Genomic DNA, 18,251 nt, shown 5'->3' with positions numbered 1-18,251 from the left:
TTTCTGAGAAACTACTTAGTGTTTGTTAATTCATCTCACAGAGTTACATCTGTATTTCGTGGATCTCTTTGATAGTTTATTTCTCTGGAATCTGAGAACAGATATTTCGGATCCCTTTGAAGACTATAGGCCCAATGGAAATATCCTCCGATAACAAAGAGAAAGAAGCTCTCTGAGAAACTTCTTTGTGTTCTGTGAAATCATCTCACAGAGTTACAGCTTTCCCCTCAAGAAGCCTTTCGCTAAGAGAGTTCTTGTGGAATTGGCAAAGTGATATTTGGAAGCCCATAGAGGGCTGTGGTGAAAAAGGAAATATCCTCAGATGAAATCTGGAAAGAAGGTTTAAGAGAAACTGCTTAGTGTTCTGTTAATTCATCTCACACAATAACATCTGTATGTCGTGGATCTCTTTGCTAGCCTTATTTCTGTGGAATCTGAAAACAGATATTTCGGATCCCTTTGAAGACTATAGGGCCAAAGGATATATCCTCCGATAACAAAGAGAAAGAAGCTTTCTGAGAAACTTCTTTGTGTTCTGTGAAATCATCTCACAGAGTTACAGCTTTCCCCTCAAGAAGCCTTTCTGTAAGAGAGTTCTTGTGGAATTGGCAAAGTGATATTTGGAAGCCCATAGAGGGCTATGGTGAAAAAGGAAATATCCTCAGATGAAATCTGGAAAGAAGCTTTCTGAGAAACTTCTCTCTGATGTGCGACTTCCACTCACAGAGTTACATCTGTATTTCGTGGATCTCTTTGCTAGCCTTATTTCTGTGGAATTTGAGAACAAATATTTCGGATCCCTTTGAAGACTATAGGGCCAAAGGAAATATCCTCCGATAACAAAGAGAAAGAAGCTTTCTGAGAAACTTCATTGTGTTCTGTGAAATCATCTCAGAGTGTTACAGCTTCCCCCTTAAGAAGCCTTTCGCTAAGACAGTTCTTGTGGAATTGGCAAAGTATATTAGGAACCCCTAGAGGGCTATGGTGAAAAAGGAAATATCCTCAGATGAAATCTGGAAAGAAGATTTCTGAGAAACTGCTTAGTGTTCTGTTAATTCATCTCACACAGTTACATCTGTATGTCGTAGATCTCTTTGCTAGCATTATTTCTGTGGAATCTGAGAACAGATATTTCGGATCCCTTTGAAGACTATAGGGCCCAAGGAAATATCCTCCGATAAGAAAGAGAAAGAAGCTTTCGGAGAAACTTCTTTGTGTCTGTGAAATCATCTCACAGAGTTACAGCTTTCCCCTCAAGAAGCCTTTCGCTAAGACAGTTATTGTGGAATTGGCAAAGTGATATTTTGAAGCCTGTAGAGGGCTATGGTGAAAAAGGAAATATCCTCAGATGAAATCTGGAAAGAAGCTTTCTGAGAAACTGCTTATTGTTCTGTTAATTCATCTGACAGAGTTACATCTGTATTTCGTGGATCTCTTTGCTAGCCTTATTTCGGTGGAATCTGAGAACAGATATTTCGAATCCCTTTGAAGACTATAGGGCCAAAGGAAATATCCTCCGATAAAAAAGAGAAAGAGGCTTTCTGAGAAACTTCTTTGTGTTCTGTGAAATCAACTCACAGAGGTACAGCTTTCCCTTCAAGAAGTCTTTCGCTAAGACACTTCTTGTGGAATTGACAAAGTGATATTTGGAAGCCCATAGTGGGCTATGGTGAAAAAGGAAATATCCACAGTTGAAATATGGAAAGAAGCTTTCTGAGAAACTGCTCTGTGATATGTGACTTCCACTCACAGAGTTACATCTATATTTCGTGGATCTCTTTGTTAGCCTTATTTCTGTGGAATCTGAGAACAGATATTTCGGATCCCTTTGAAGACTATAGGGCCAAAGGAAATATCCTAGGATAACAAAGAGAAAGAAGCTTTCTGGGAAACGTCTTTGTGTTCTGTGAAATCATCTCACAAAGTTACAGCTTTCCCCTCAAGAAGCCTTTCGCTAAGACAGTTCTTGTGGAATTGGCAAAGTGATATTTGGAAGCCCATAGAGGGCTATGGTGAAAAAGGAAATATCCTCAGATGAAATCTGGAAAGAAGGTTTCTGAGAAACTGCTTAGTGTTCTGTTAATTCATCTCACACAGTTACATCTGTATGTCGTGGATCTCTTTGCCAGCCTTATTTCTGTGGAATTTTGAAAACAGATATTTCGGATCCCTTTGAAGACTATAGGGCCAAAGGATATATCCTCCGATAACAAAGAGAAAGAAGCTTTCTGAAAAACTTCTTTGTGTTCTGTGAAATCATCTCACAGAGTTACAGCTTTCCCCTCAAGAAGCCTTTCGCTAAGACAGTTCTTGTGGAATTGGCAAAGTGATATTTGGAAGCCCATAGAGGGCTATGGTGAAAAAGGAAATATCCTCAGATGAAATCTGGAAAGAAGCTTTCTGAGAAACTGCTTAGTGTTCTGTTAATTCATCTGACAGAGTTACATCTGTGTTTCGTGGATCTCTTTGCTAGCCTTATTTCTGTGGAATCTGAGAACAGATATTTCGGTTCCCTTTGAAGACTATAGGGCCAAAGGAAATATCCTCCGATAAGAAAGAGAAAGAAGATATCTGAGAAACTTCATTGTGTTCTGTGAAATCATCTCACAGAGTTACAGCTTCCCCCTCAAGAAGACTTTCGCTAAGAGAGTTCTTGTGGAATTGGCAAAGTGATATTTGGAAGCCCATAGAGGGCTATGGTGAAAAAGGAAATATCCTCAGATAAAATCTGGAAAGAAGCTTTCTGAGAAACTTCACTGTGATGTGCGACTTCCACTCACAGAGTTACATCTGTGTTTCGTGGATCTCTTTACTAGCCTTATTTCTGTGGAATCTGAGAACAGATATTTCGGATCCCTTTGAAGACTATTGGGCCAAAGGAAATATCCTCCGATAACAAAGAGAAAGAAGCTTTCTGAGAAACTTCTTTGTGTTCTGTGAAATCATCTCACAGAGTTACAGCTTTCCCCTCAAGAAGCCTTTCGCTAAGACAGTTCTTGTGGAATTGGCAAAGTGATATTTTGAAGCCTGTAGAGGGCTATGGTGAAAAAGGAAATATCCTCAGGTGAAATCTGGAAAGAAGTTTTCTGAGAAACTACTTAGTGTTCTGTTAATTCATCTGACAGAGTTACATCTGTATTTCGTGGATCTCTTTGTTAGGCTTATTTCTGTGGAATCTGAGAACAGATATTTCGGATCCCTTTGAAGACTATAGGGCGAAAGGAAATATCCTCCGATAACAAAGAGAAAGAAGCTTTCTGAGAAACTTCTCTGTGTTCTGTGAAATCAACTCACACAGGTACAGATTTCCCTTCAAGAAGTCTTTCGCTAAGACACTTCTTGTGGAATTGACAAAGTGATATTTGGAAGCCCATAGTGGGCTACGGTGAAAAAGGAAATATCCACAGTTGAAATATGGAAAGAAGCTTTCTGAGAAACTGCTCTGTGATGTGTGACTTCCACTCACAGAGTTAAATCTATATTTCGTGGATCTCTTTGCTAGCCTTATTTCTGTGGAATCTGAGAACAGATATTTCGGATCCCTTTGAAGACTATAGGGCCAAAGGAAATATCCTCCGATAACAAAGAGAAAGAAGCTTTCTGGGAAACTTCTTTGTGTTCTGTGCAATCATCTCACAAAGTTACAGCTTTCCCCTCAAGAAGCCTTTCGCTAAGACAGTTATTGTGGAATTGGCAAAGTGATATTTGGAAGCCCATAGAGGGCTATAGTGAAAAAGGAAATATCCTCAGATGAAATCTGGAAAGAAGCTTTCTGAGAAACTGCTTAGTGTTCTGTTAATTCATCTGACAGATTTGCATCTGTATTTCGTGGATCTCTTTGCTAGCCTTATTTCTGTGGAATCTGAGAACAGATATTTCGGATCGCTTTGAAGACTATAGGGCTAAAGGAAATATCCTCCGATAACAAAGAGAAAGAAGCTTTCTGAGAAACTTCTTTGTGTTCTGTGAAATCATCTCACAGAGGTACAGCTTTCCCTTCAAGAAGTCTTTCACTAAGACACTTCTTGTGGAATTGACAAAGTGATATCTGGAAGCCCTTAGAGGGCTATGGTGAAAAAGGAAATATCCACAGCTGAAATATGGAAGGAAGCTTTCTGAGAAACTGCTCTGTGATGTGTAACTTCCACTCACAGAGTTACATCTATATTTCGTGGATCTCATTGCTAGCCTTATTTCTGTGGAATCTGAGAACAGATATTTCGGATCCCTTTGAAGACTATAGGGCCAAAGGAAATATCCTCAGATAACAAAGAGAAAGAAGCTATCTGAGAAACTTCATTGTGTTCTGTGTAATCATCTCACAGAGTTACAGCTTCCCCCTCAAGAAGACTTTCGCTAAGAGAGTTCTTGTGGAATTGGCAAAGTGATATTTGGAAGCTCATAGAGGGCTATGGTGAAAAAGGAAATATCCTCAGATGAAATCTGGAAAGAAGCTTTCTGAGAAAGTGCTTAGTCTTCTGTTAATTCATCTCTCAGAGTTACATATGTATTTCGTGGATCTCTTTGCTAGCCTTATTTCTGTGGAATCTGAGACCAGATATTTCGGATCCCTTTGAAGACTATAGGACCAAAGGAAATATCCTCCGATAACAAAGAGAAAGAAGCTTTCTGAGAAACTTCTTTGTGTTCTGTGAAATCATCTCACAGAGTTACAGCTTTCCCCTCAAGAAGCCTTTCGCTAAGACAGTTCTTGTGGAATTGGAAAAGTGATATTTGGAAGCCCGTAGAGGGCTATGGTGAAAAAGGAAATATCCTCAGATGAAATCTGGAAAAAAGCTTTCTGAGAAACTGCTTAGTCTTCTGTTAATTCATCTCACAGAGTTACATCTGTATTTCGTGGATCTCTTTGCTAGCCTTATTTCTGTGGAATCTGAGAACAGATATTTCGGATCCCTTTGAAGACTATAGGGCCAAAGGAAATATCCTCCGATAACAAAGAGAAAGAAGCTTTCTGAGAAACTTCTTTGTGTTCTGTGAAATCATCTCACAGAGGTACAGCTTTCCCTTCAAGAAGTCTTTCGCTAAGACACTTCTTGTGGAATTGACAAAGTGATATTTGGAAGCCCTTAGAGGGCTATGGTGAAAAAGGAAATATCCACAGTTGAAATATGGAAGGAAGCTTTCTGAGAAACTGCTCTGTGATGTGTGACTTCCACTCACAGAGTTACATCTATATTTCGTGGATCTCTTTGCTAGCCTTATTTCTGTGGTATCTGAGAACAGATATTTCGTATCCCTTTGAAGACTAAAGGGCCAAAGGAATTATCCTCCGATAACAAAGGGAAAGAAGCTTTCTGGGAAACGTCTTTGTGTTCTGTGAAATCATCTCACAAAGTTACAGCTTTCCCTTCAAGAAGCCTTTTGCTAAGACAGTTCTTGTGGAATTGGCAAAGTGATATTTGGAAGCCCATAGAGGGCTATGGTGAAAAAGGAAATATCCTCAGATGAAATCTCGAAAGAAGCTTTCTGAGAAACTACTTAGTGTTTGTTAATTCATCTCACAGAGTTACATCTGTGTTTCGTGGATCTCTTTGCTAGCCTTATTTCTGTGGAATCTGACAACAGATATTTCGGATCCCTTTGAAGACTATAGGGCCAAAGGAAGTATCCTCCGATAACAAAGAGAAAGAAGCTCTCTGAGAAACTTCTTTGTGTTCTGTGAAATCATCTCACAGAGTTACAGCTTTCCCCTCAAGAAGCCTTTCGCTAAGAGACTTCTTGTGGAATTGGCAAAGTGATATTTGGAAGCCCATTGAGGGCTGTGGTGAAAAAGGAATTATCCTCAGATGAAATCTGGAAAGAACCTTTCTGAGAAACTGCTTAGTCTTCTGTGAATTCATCTCACAGAGTTACATCTGTATTTCGTGGATCTCTTTGCTTGCCTTATTTCTATGGAATCTGAGAACAGATATTTCGGATCCCTTTGAAGACTATAGTCCAAAGGAAATATCCACCGATAACAAAGAGAAAGAAGCTTTCTGAGAAACTTCATTGTGTTCCGTGAAATCATCTCAGAGAGTTACAGCTTCCCCCTCAAGAAGCCTTTCGCTAAGACAGTTCTTGTGGAATTGGCAAAGTGATATTAGGAAGCCCATAGAGGGCTATGGTGAAAAAGGAAATATCCTCAGATGAAATCTGGAAAGAAGGTTTCTGAGAAACTGCTTAGTGTTCTGTTAAATCATCTCACAGTGTTACATCTGTATTTCGTAGATTTCTTTGCTAGCCTTATTTTTGTGGAATCTGAGAACAGATATTTCGGATCGCTTTGAAGACTATAGGGCCAAAGGAAATATCCTCCGATAACAAAGAGAAAGAAGCTTTCTGAGAAACTTCTTTGTTTTCTGTGAAATCATCTCACAGAGATACAGCTTTCCCCTCAAGAAGCCTTTCGCCAAGACAGTTCTTGTGGTATTGCAAAGTGATATTTGGAAGCCCATAGAGGGCTCTCGTGAATAAGGAAATATCCTCAGATGAAATCTGGAAAGAAGCTTTCTGAGAAACTACTTAGTGTTTGTTAATTCATCTCACAGAGTTACATCTGTTTTTCGTGGATCTCTTTGCGAGCCTTTTTTCTCTGGAATCTGAAAACAGATATTTCGGATCCCTTTGAAGACTATAGGGCCAAAGGAAATATCCTCCGATAAAAAAGAGAAAGAAGCTTTCTGAGAAACTTCTTTGTGTTCTGTGAAACCTTCTCACAGAGGTACAGCTTTCCCTTCAAGAAGTCTTTCGCCAAGACACTTCTTGTGGAATTGACAAAGTGATATTTGGAAGCCCTTAGAGGGCTATGGTGAAAAAGGAAATATCCACAGTTGAAATATGGAAGGAAGCTTTCTGAGAAACTGCTCTGTGATGTGTGACTTCCACTCACAGAGTTACATCTATATTTCGTGGATCTCTTTGCTAGCCTTATTTCTGTGGAATCTGAGAACAGATATTTCGGATCCCTTTGAAGACTATAGGGCCAAAGGAAATATCCTCCGATAACAAAGGGAAAGAAGCTTTCTGGGAATCGTCTTTGTGTTCTGTGAAATCATCTCACAAAGTTACAGCTTTCCCCTCAAGAAGCCTTTCGCTAAGACAGTACTTGTGGAATTGGCAAAGTGATATTTGGAAGCCCATAGAGGGCTATGGTGAAAAAGAAATATCCTCAAATGAAATCTGGAAAGAAGATTTCTGAGAAACTGCTTAGTCTTCTGTTAATTCCTCTCACAGAGTTACATCTGTATGTCGTGGATCTCTTTGCTAGCCTTATTTCTGTGGAAATTGAGAACATATATTTCGGATTCCTTTGAAGACTATAGGGCCAAAGGAAATATCCTCCGATAACAAAGAGAAAGAAGCTTTCTGAGAAACTTCTTTGTGTTCTTTGAAATCATCTCACAGAGTTACAGCTTTCCCCTCAAGAAGCCTTTCGCTAAGAGAGTTCTTGTGGAATTGGCAAAGTGATATTTGGAAGCCCCTAGAGGGCTATGGTGAAAAAGGAAATATCCTCAGATGAAATCTGGAAAGAAGCTTTCTGAGAAACTGCTTAGTCTTCTGTTAATTCATCTCACAGAGTTACATATGTATTTCGTGGATCTCTTTGCTAGCCTTATTTCTGTGGAATCTGAGAACAGATATTTCGGATCCCTTTGAAGACTATAGGGCCAAAGGAAATATCCTCCGATAACAAAGAAAAATAAGCTTTCTGAGAAACTTCTTTGTGTTCTGTGAAATCATCTCACAGACTTACAGGTTTCCCCTCAAGAAGGCTTTCGCTAAGACAGTTCTTGTGGAATTGGCAAAGTGATATTTGGAAGCCCATAGTGGGCTATGGTGAAAAAGGAAATATCCACAGTTGAAATATTGAAAGAAGATTTCTGAGAAACTGCTCTGTGATGTGTGACTTCCACTCACAGAGTTACATCTATATTTCGTGGATCTCTTTGCTAGCCTTATTTCTGTGGAATCTGAGAACAGATATTTCGTTTCCCTTTTAAGACTATAGGGCCAAAGGAAATATCCTCCGATAACAAAGAGAAAGAAGCTTTCTGAGAAACTTCTTTGTGTTCTTTGAAATCATCTCACAGACTTACAGCTTTCCCCTCAAGAAGGCTTTCGCTAAGACAGTTCTTGTGGAATTGGCAAAGTGATATTTGGAAGCCCATAGAGGGCTATGGTGATAAAGGAAATATCCTCAGATGAAATCTGGAAAGAAGCTTTCTGAGAAACTACTCTGTGATGTGCGACTTCCACTCACAGAGTTACATCTGTATTTCGTGGATCTCTTTGCTAGCCTTATTTCTGTGGAATCTGAGAACAGATATTTCGGATCCCTTTGAAGACTATAGGGCCAAAGGAAATATCCTCCGATAAGAAAGAGGAAGAAGCTTTCTGAGAATCTTCTTTGTGTCCTGTGATATCATCTCACAGAGTTACAGCTTTCCCCTCAAGAAGCCTTTCGCTAAGACAGTTCTTGTGGAAATGGCAAAGTGATATTTGGAAGCCCATAGAGGGCTATGGTGAAAAAGGAAATATCCTCAGATGAAATCTGGAAAGAAGCTTTCTGAGAAACTGCTTAGTGTTCTGTTAATTCATCTGACAGAGTTACATCTGTATTTCGTGGATCTCTTTGCTAGCCTTATTTCTGTGGAATCTGAGAAGAGATATTTCGGATCCCTTTGAAGACTATAGGGCCAAAGGAAATATCCTCCGATAACAAAGAGAAAGAAGCTTTCTGAGAAACTTCTTTGTGTTCTGTGAAATCATCTCACAGAGGTACAGCTTTCCCTTCAAGAAGTCTTTCGCTAAGACACTTCTTGTGGAATTGACAAAGTGATATTTGGAAGCCCTTAGAGGGCTATGGTGAAAAAGGAAATATCCACAGTTGAAATATGGAAGGAAGCTTTCTGAGAAACTGCTCTGTGATGTGTGACTTCCACTCACAGAGTTACATCTATATTTCGTGGATCTCTTTGCTAGCCTTATTTCTGTGGTATCTGAGAACAGATATTTCGTATCCCTTTGAAGACTATAGGGCCAAAGGAATTATCCTCCGATAACAAAGAGAAAGAAGCTTTCTGAGAAACTTCTTTGTGTTCTGTGAATTCATCTCACAGAGTAACAGCTTCCCCCTCAAGAAGCCTTTCACTAACACAGTTCTTGTGGAATTGTCAAAGTGATATTTGGAAGCCCATAGAGGGCTATGGTGAAAAAGGAAATATCCTCAGATGAAATCTGGAAAGAAGCTTTCTGAGAAACTGCTTAGGGTTCTGTTAATTCATCTCACAAAGTTACATCTGTATGTCGTGGATCTCTTTGCTAGCCTTATTTCTGTGGAATCTGAGAACAGATATTTCGGATCCCTTTGAAGACTATAGGGCCAAAGGAAATATCCTCTGATAACAAAGAGAAAGAAGCTTTCTGAGAAACTTCTTTGTGTTCTGTGAAATCATCTCACAGAGGTACAGCTTTCCCCTCAAGAAGTCTTTCGCTAAGACAGTTCTTGTGGAATTGACAAAGTGATATTTGGAAGCCCATAGTGGGCTATGGTGAAAAAGTAAATATCCACAGTTGAAATATGGAAAGAAGCTTTCTGAGAAACTGCTCTGTGATGTGTGACTTCCACTCACAGAGTTACCTCTATATTTCGTGGATCTCTTTGCTAGCCTTATTTCTGTGGAATCTGAGAACAGATATTTCGGATCCCTTTGAAGACTATAGGGCCAAAGGAAATATCCTCCGATAACAAAGAGAAAAAAGCTTTCTGGGAAACGTCTTTGTGTTCTGTGCAATCATCTCACAAAGTTACAGATTTCCCCTCAAGAAGCCTTTCGCTAAGACAGTTCTTGTGGAATTGGCAAAGTGATATTTGGAAGCAAATAGAGGGCTATGGTGAAAAAGGAAATATCCTCAGATGAAATCTGGAAAGAAGCTTGCTGAAAAACTGCTTAGTCTTCTGTTAATTCATCTCACAGAGTTACATCTGTATTTCGTGGATCTCTTTGCTAGCCTTATTTCTGTGGAAATTGAGAGCAGATATTTCGGATCCCTTTGAAGACTACAGGGCCAAAGGAAATATCCTCCGATAACAAAGAGAAAGAAGCTGTCTGAGAAACTTCTTTGTGTTCTGTGAAATCATCTCACAGAGTTACAGTTTTCCCCTCAAGAAGCCTTTCGCTAAGACAGTTCTTGTGGAATTTGCAAAGTGATATTTGGAAGCCCGTGAAGGGCTATGGGGAAAAATGAAATATCGTCAGATGAAAACTGGAAAGAAGCATTCTGAGAAACCGCTTGTTGTTCTGTTAATACATCTCACAGGGTTACAGCTTTTCCCTCAAGAAGCCGTTCACTAAGCCTTTTCTTGTGGAATTTGCAAAGTGATATTTGGAAGCCCATAGAAGGCTTCGGTGAAAAAGAAAATATCCTAAGAAAAAAGCTGGAAAGAAGCTTTCTAGAAACTGCTTTGGGATGTGTGACTTCCACTCACAGAGTTACAGCTTTGTTTCGTGGATCTGTTTGCTAGCCTTATTTCTGTGGAATCTGAGAAGGGATATTTCGGATCCCTTTGAAGTCTATAGGGACAAAGGAAATATCCTCCGATAACAAAGAGAAAGAAGCTTTCTGAGAAACCTATTTGTGTTTCGAGAAATCATCTCACAGAGTTACAGCTTTCCCCTCAAGAAACCTTCCGCTAAGACTGTTCTTGTGGAATTTGCCAAGTGATATTTGGAAGCCCATGGAGGGCTATTCTGAAGAAGGAAATATCCTCAGATGAAAACTGGAAAGATGCTTTCTGAGAATCTGCTTAGTGTTCTGTTAATTCATCTCACATAGTTACAGCGTTCCCCTCAAGAAGCCGTTAGCTAAGCCTGTTCTTGTGGAATTTGCAGTGCGATATTTGGAAGCCCATAGAGGGCTACGGTGAAAAAGAAAATATCCTCAGAGAAAAACTGGAAAGAAGCTTTCTGAGAAACTGCTTTGTGATGTGTGACTTCCACTCACAGAGTTATAGCTGTATTTCGTGGATCTGTTTGCTAGCCTTATTTCTGTGGAATCTGAGAACGGATATTTCGGATCCCTTTGAAGACTATAGGGCCAATGGAAATATCCTCCGATACAAAGAGAAAGAAGCTTTCAGAGAAACTTCCTTGTGTTCCGTGGAATCAACTCTCAGAGTTACAGCTTCCCCCTCAAGAAGTCTTTCGCTAAGACTGTTCTTGTGGAATTTGCAAAGTGATATTTGGAAGCCCCTGGAGGGCTATGGTGAAAAAGAAATTATCCTCATATGAAAACTGGAAAGAAACTTTCTGGGAAACTGCGTAGTGTACTGTTAATTCATATCACAGAGTTACAGCTTTCCCCTCAAGAAGCCGTTCGCTAAACCTGTTCTTGTGGAATTTGAAAGGGATATTAGGAAGCACTTAGAGGGCTATGGTGAAAAGGAAAATATCCTCAGAGAAAAACTGGAAAGAAGCTTTCTGAGAAACTGCTTTGTGATGTGTGACTTTCAGTCACAGAGTTACAGCTGTTTTTCGTGGATCTGTTGCTAGCCTTATTTCTGTGGAATCGGAGAACGGATATTTCGGATCCATTTGAAGTCTATAGGGCCAAAGGAACTATCCTCCAATAACAAAGAGAAAGAACCTTTTCTGAGAAACTTCTTTGTGATCTGTGAAACCATCTCCCAGAGTTACAGCTTTCCCCTCCAGAAGCCGTTCGCTAAGTCTGTTCTTGTGGAATTTGGAAAGTGATATTTGTAAGCCCATGGAGGGCTATGGGGAAAAAGGAAATATTCTCAAATGAAAACTGGAAAGAAGCTTTCTGAGAAACTGCTTTGTGATGTGTGACTTCCACTCACAAAGATACAGCTGTATTTCGTGGATCTGCTTGCTAGCCTTATTTCTCTGGAATCTGAGAACGGATATTTCGGAACCCTTTGAAGTCTATAGGGACAAAGGAAATATCCTCGGATAACAAAGTGAAAGAAGTTTTCTGAGAAACTTCTTAGTGTTCTGTGAAATCATCTCACAGAGTTACAGCTTCCCCTTCAAGAACTCTTTCGCAAAGACTGTTCTTGTGGAATTTTCAAAGTGATATATGGAAGCCCATGGAGGACTATGGTGAAAAAGGAAATATCCTCAGATGAAAACTGGAAAGAAGCTTTCTGAGAAACTGCTTAGTGTTCTGTTAAATCATCTAACAGAGTTAAAGCTTTCCCCTCAAGAAGCCGTTCGCTAAGCTTGTTCATGTAGAATTTGCATAGTGATATATGGAAGCCCATAGAGGGCTATGTTGAAAAAGAAAATATCCTCAGAGAAAAACTGGAAAGAAGTTTTCTGAGAAACTACTTCGTGATGTGTGACTTGCACTCAAAGAGTGACAGCTGTATTTCCTGGATCTGTTTGCTAGAATTATTTCTGTGGAATCTGAAAACTGATATTTCGGATCCCTTTGAAGTCTATAGGGCCAAAGGAATTATCCTCCGATAACAAAGAGAAAGAAGCTTTCTGAGAAACTTCTTTGTGTTCTGTGAAATCATCTCCCAGAGTTACAGCTTTCCCCTCAAGAAGCCTTTCGCTAAGACTGTTCCTTTGGAATTTGCAAAGTGATATATGGAAGTCCATGGAGGGCTATGGTGAAAAAGGAAGTATTCTCAGATGAAAACTGGAAAGAAGCTTTCTGAGAAACTGCTTAGTGTTCTGTTAATTCATCTCACAGAGTTACAGCTTTCCCCTCAAGAAGCCGTTCGCTACGCCTGTTCTTGTGTTATTTGCAAAGTGATATTTAGCAGCCCATAGAGGGCTATGGTGAAAAAGAAAATATCCTCAGAGAAAAACTGGAAAGAAGCTTTCTGAGAAACTGCTTTGTGATTTGTGACTTCCACTCACAGAGTTACAGGTTTATTTCGTGGATCTGTTTGCTAGCCTTATTTCTGTGGATTCTGAGAACGGATATTTCGGATCCCTTTGAGGTCTATAGGGACAAAGGAAATATCCTCTGAAAACAAAGAGAAAGAAGCTTTCTGAGAAACTTCTTAGTGTTCTGTGAAATCATCTCACAGAGTTACAGCTTCCCCGCCAAGAACTCTTTCGCTATTACTATTCTTGTGGAATTTACAAAGTGATATATAGAAGTCCATGGAGGGCTATGGTAAAAAGGAATTATCCTCAGATGAAAACTGGAAAGAAGCTTTCTGAGAAACTGCTTAGTGTTCTTTAATTCATCTCACAGAGTTACAGCTTTCCCCTCAAGAAGCCGTTGGGTAAGCCTGTCCTTCTGGAATTTGCAAAGTGATATTTGGAAGCTCATAGAGGGCTATGGTGAAAAAGAATATATCCTCAGAGAAAAACTGAAAAGAAGCTTTCTGCGAAACTGCTTTGTGATGTGTCACTTCCACTCACAGAGTTACAGCTGTATTTCTTGAATCTGTTTGCTGGCCTCAATTCTCTGGGATCTGAGAACGGATATTTCGGATCCCTTTGAAGACTATAGGGCCAAAGGAAATATCCTCCCATAACAAAGAGAAAGAAGCTTTCTGAGAAACTTCTTTGTGTTCTGTGAAATCATCTCACAGAGTTACAGCTTTCCCCTCAAGAAGACTTTCGCTAAGACAGTTCTTGAGGAATTTGCAAAGTGATATTTGGAAGCCCATAGAGGGCTATGGGGAAAAAGGAAATATCCTCAGAGAAAAACTGGAAAGAAGCTTTCTGACAAACTGCTTTGTGATGTGTGACTTCCACTCACCGAGTTACAGCTGTATTTCGTGGATCTGTTTGCTAGCCTTATTTCTGTGGAATCAGAGAACAGATATTTCGGATCCCTTTGAAGACTATAGGGCCAAAGGAAATATCTTCCGATAACAAAGAGAGAGCTTTCTGAGAAACATCTTTGTGTTCGGTGAAATCATCTCACAGAGTTTCAGCTTCCACCTCAAAAGTTTTTCACTAAGACTGTTCTTGTGGAACTTGCAACGTGATATTTGGAAGCCCACAGATGGCTAAGGTGAAAAAGAAAATATCCTCAGATGAAAACTGGAAAAAGCTTTCTAAGAAACTGCTTAGTGTTCTGTTAATTCATCTCACAGAGTTACAGCTTTCCCCTCAAGAAGCCGTTCGCTAAGCCTGTTCTTGTGGAATTTGCAAAGTGATATTTTGAAGCCCATAGAGTGCTTCGGAAAAAAGAAAATGTCCTCAGAGAAAAACTGGAAAGAAGCTTTCTGAAAAACTGCTTTGTGATGTGTGACTTCCACTCACTGAGTTACACGTGCATTTCGTGAATCTCTTTGCCAGCCTTATTTCTGTAGAATCTGAGAACTGATACTTCAGATCCCTTTGAAGACTATAGGGCCAAAAGGAAATATCCTCCGATACAAAGAGAAAGAAGCTTTCCGAAAAACTTCTTTGTGTTTCGTGAAATAATCTCACAGAGTTACAGCTTCCCCCTCAAGAAGATTTTCGCTAAGACAGTTCTTGTGGAATTTGCAAAGTGATATTTGGAAGCCCATAGAGGGCTATGGTGAAAAAGAAATTATCCTCAGAGAAAAGCTGGAAAGAAACTTTCTGAGAAACTGCTTTGTGGTGTTTGACTTCCTCTCACAGAGCTACAGCTGTATTTCGTGGATCTGTTTGCTAGCCTTATTTCTGTGGAATATGAGAACGGATATTTCGGATCCCTTTGAAGTCTACAGGGCCAAAGGAAATATCCTCCGAAAACAAAGAGAAAGAAGCTTTCCGAGAAACTTCTTTGTGTTTTGTGAAATCATCTCACAGAGTTACACCTTTCACCTCAAGAAGCCTTTCGGTAAGACTGCTCTTGTGGAATTTGCAAAGTGATATTTGGAAGCCCATGGAGGGCTATGGTGAAAAAGGAAATATCCTCAGATGAAAACTGGAAAGAAGCTTTCTGAGAAACTGCTTAGTGTCCTGTTAATTCATCTCACAGAGTTACAGCTTTCCCCTCAAGAAGCCGTTCGCTAAGCCTGTTCTTGTGGAATTTGCAAAGTGATATTTGTAAGCTCATATAGGGCTATGGGGAAATACAAAATATCCTCAGAGAAAAACTGGAAGGAAGCTTTCTGAGAAACTGCTTTGTGATGTGTGACTTCCACTCACAGAGTTACAGCTGTATTTCGTGGATCTGTTTGCTAGCCTTATTTCTGTGGAATCTGTGAACGCATATTTCGGATGCCTTTGAAGTTTATAGGGTCAAAGGAAATATCCTCCGATAACAAAGAGAAAGAAGCTTTCCGAGAAACTTCTTTTTGTTCTCTGAAATTATCTCACAGAGTTACACCTTTCACTTCAAGAAGTCTTTCGCTAAGACTGCTCTTGTGGAATTTGCAAAGTGATATTCGGAAGCCCATGGAGGGCTATGGAGAAAAAGGAAATATCCTCAGATGAAAACTGGAAAAAAGCTTTCTGAGAAACTGCTTAGTGTTCTGTTAATTCATCTCACAGAGTTACAGCTTTCCCCTCAAGAAGCCGTTCGCTAAGCCTGTTCTTGTCGAATTTGCAAAGTGATATTTGGAAGCCCAAAGAGGGCTATGGAGAAAAAGAAAATATCCTCAGAGAAAAACTGGAAAGAAGCTTTCTGATAAACTCCTTTGTGATGTGTGACTTCCACTCACAGAGTTACAGCTGTATTTCGTGGATTTGTTTGCTAGCCTTATATGTGTGGAATCTGAGAACGGATATTTCGGATCCCTTTGAAATCTATAGGGCCAAAGGAAATATCCTCCGATAACAAAGAGAAAGAAGTTTTCTGAGAAACTTCTTAGTGTTCTGTGAAATCATCTCACAGAGTTACAGCTTCCCACTCAAGAACTCTTTTGCTAAGACTGTTCTTGTGGAGTTTCCAAAGTGATATAAGGAAGCCCATGGAGGGCTACCGTGAAAAAGGAAATATCCTCAGATGAAAACTGGAAAGAAGCTTTCTGAGAAACTGCTTAGTGTTCTGTTAAATCATGTAAGAGAGTTACAGCTTTCCCCTCAAGAAGCCGTCCGCTAAGCCTGTTTTTGGGGAATTTACAAAGTGATATTTGGAAGCCCATAGAGGGTTACGGTGAAAAAGAAAGTATCCTCATAGAAAAATTGGAGAGAAGCTTTCTGAGACACTGCTTTGTGATGTGTGATTTCCACTCACAGAGTTACAGGTTTATTTCGTGGATCTGTTTGCTAGCCTTATTTCTGTCGATTTTGAGAACAGATATTTCGGATCCCTTTGAGGACTATAGGGCCAAAGGAAATATCCTCCGATAACAAAGAGAAAGAAGCTTTCTGAGAAACTTCTTTGTGTTCTATGAAATCATCTCACACAGTTACAGCTTACCCCTAAAGAAGCGTTTCGCTAAGACTGTTCTAGTGGAATTTGCAAAGTGATATTTGGAAGCCCATGGAGGGCTATGGTGAAAAAGGAAATATCTTCAGATGAAATCTGGAAAGAAGCTTTCTGAGAAACTGCTTAGTGTTGTGTTAATTCATCTCACAGTCTTACAGCTTATCCCTCAAGAATCCGTTCGCTAAGCCTGTTTTTGTAGAATTTGCAAAGTGAAATTTGGAAGCCCATAGAGGGCTATGGTGAAAAAGAAAATATCCTCAGAGAAAAACTGGAAAGAAGCTTTCTGAGAAACTGCTTCGTGATGTGTGACTTCCACTCACAGAGTTACAGCTGTATTACGTGGATCTCTTTGCTAGCCTTATTTCTCTGGAATCTGAGAACTGATATTTCGGATCCCTCTGGAGTCTATAGGGACAAAAGAAATATCCTCCGATAACAAAGAGAAAGAAGCTTTCTGAGCAACATCTTTGTCTTCTGTGAAATCATCTCACAGATATACAGCTTCCCCCTCAAGAAGTCTTTCGCTAAGACCGTTCTTGTGGAATTTGAAAAGAGATATATGAAAGCCCATGTAGGGCAATGGTAAAAAAGAAAATATCCTCAGATGAAAACTGGAAAGAAGCTTTCTGAGAAACTGCTTAGTGTTCTCTTAATTCATCTCACACAGTTACAGCTTTCACCTCAAGAAGCCGTTCACTAAGCCTGTTCTTGTGGAATTTGCAAAGTGATATTTGAAGCCCTTGCAGGCCTATGGGAAAAAACAAAATATCCTCAGAGAAAAACTGAAATGAAGCTTTCTGAGAAACTGCTTTGTGATGTGTGACTTCCACTGACAGAGGTACAGCTGTATTTCGTGGATCTGTTTGCTAGCCTTATTTCTGTGGAATCTGAGAACTGATATTTCGGATCCCTTTGAAGACTATAGGGCCAAAGGAAATATCCTCGAATAACAAAGAGAAAGAAGTTTTCTGAGAAACTTCTCTGTGTTCTGTTAAATCAGCTCACAGAGTTACAGCTCTCCCCTCAAGAAGGCTTTCCCTAAGACTGTTCTTGTGGAATTTGCAAAGTGATATTTGGAAGCCCATGGAGGGCTATGGTGAAAAAGGAAATATCCTCAGATGAAAACTGGAAAGAAGCTTTCTGAGAAACTGCTTACTGTTCTGTAAATTCTTCTAACAGAGATATAGCGTTCCCCTCAAGAAGCCATTCGATAAGCCTGTTCTTCTGGAATATACAAAGTGATATTTGGAAGCCCATAGAGGGCTATGGTGTAAAAGAAAATATCCTCAGAGAAAAACTGGAAAGAAGCTTTCTGAGAAACTGCTTGGTGATGTGTGACTTCCACTCACAGAGTTACAGCTGTATTGAGTAGATCTCTTTGCTAGCCTTATTTTTGTGGAATCTGAGAACTGATATTTCGTATCCCTTAGGAGATTATAGGGACAAAGGAATTATCCTCCGATAACAAAGAGAAAGAAGCTTTCTGAGCAACTTCTTTGTTTTCTGTGAAATCATCTCAGAGAATTACAGCTTCCCCCTCAAGAAGTCTTTCACTAAGACTGTTCTTGTGGAATTTGAAAAGTGATATATGGAACCCCAAGGAGGCCTACGGTGAAAAAGCAAATATCCTCAGATGAAACCTGGAAAGAATCTTTCTGAGAAACTGCTTAGTGTTCTGTTAATTCATCTCACAGAGTTACATCTGTATTTCGTGGATCTGATTCCTAGCCTTATTTCTGTGGAATCTGAGAACTGATATTTCGGTTCCCTTTGATGTCTACAGGGCCAAAGGAAATATCCTCCGATAACAAAGATAAAGAAACTTTCTGAGAAACTTGTTTTTGTTCGTGAAAACATCTCACAGAGTTACAACTTTCCCCCCAAGAAGCCTTTTGCTAATCCTATTCTTG

This window comes from Macaca nemestrina, chromosome 16 (assembly GCF_043159975.1).
Source record: "Macaca nemestrina isolate mMacNem1 chromosome 16, mMacNem.hap1, whole genome shotgun sequence".
Lineage (NCBI taxonomy): Eukaryota > Metazoa > Chordata > Mammalia > Primates > Cercopithecidae > Macaca > Macaca nemestrina.
The sequence above is the reverse complement of the archived record's forward strand: the minus strand, read 5'-3'. Positions refer to the sequence as shown.